The following is an 898-nucleotide window of genomic DNA, read 5'->3' as shown; positions in this document are numbered from 1 at the left end:
TGGGACCTGTTACAATATCACTCACAAGTCACCCCCACCCTCCTTAACCACCTTACACTCACATGTTTAAATTCAAGAATAGTACAATTATGAAATAGTTGTTTTACATTTAATTACCATCCCCCATTATGAACTCCCAGATATCTACACAATCTACACACATGTTGAAGGACAAAACATATAAGCAACAATCTTCAAGTTTTTAAACTTAGTTTGGAAAAGTATGCTGGGTATGTCCCTATAAGACATGACATGTAAATGACATAAAAACAAGAATTATTCATAGTGCCCCATGCCAGAGCAAACCATGGCCCTGAACCATTGCCCGGCCTCTGCCCATAGGCTGCTGGTACTGAAGCAGGCTGCACAGTGGAAAAGAAAAAAACAAAACAACAAGAATTACACTGGGGAACAAATTCTTTTTTTCATTTTCTATTGCGTGAGATTTTGGAACTGTTTCTATATATTTCTGCATCGCTGATTCCAAATCTAAAATCTGTTTTTTTGTACATGCTCTAGTTTTTATGCAATTTTAATTTCTTTTTGTTACAGTTAATGTCATGCATTGGTTTTTAAATTGGAGTAAAAGGGCAACAATTCTTGGATTGAACATAACCACAAGGCAATTAATATTTATAAACTTCACTTTTACATACTTGTAATTGTTTTTAAATGTAAAAAACTATTATCTGATAAAAAAACACCTTCTTATTTTGTTTTAAGATTGAATCATGGCTTCTTAGAGTAGGCATAAATGTTAGAATAGTCCTGACACCTTCTGTTATATATGTGGCTGTTACACACTTCAACGTCAAAGGCACAATATTTCATCATTTGTGACACGTGCATATATTGTCTATTTTCAAGTTCCCCTTGGCAATCAAGACAAGAATTGGGC

The 898-nt window shown here is 34.3% G+C and overlaps 1 pseudogene; it reads left to right on the top strand.

Annotated features, from left to right (window-relative positions):
- The first annotated feature begins 225 nt into the window (after window positions 1-225).
- LOC136313802 (small nucleolar RNA SNORA42/SNORA80 family) lies at window positions 226-372 on the top strand (annotated as a pseudogene).
- Window positions 373-898: the final 526 nt, after the last annotated feature.

This window comes from Saccopteryx bilineata, chromosome 9 (assembly GCF_036850765.1).
Source record: "Saccopteryx bilineata isolate mSacBil1 chromosome 9, mSacBil1_pri_phased_curated, whole genome shotgun sequence".
NCBI lineage: Eukaryota > Metazoa > Chordata > Mammalia > Chiroptera > Emballonuridae > Saccopteryx > Saccopteryx bilineata.
The sequence above is the reverse complement of the archived record's forward strand: the minus strand, read 5'-3'. Positions and strand labels throughout refer to the sequence as shown.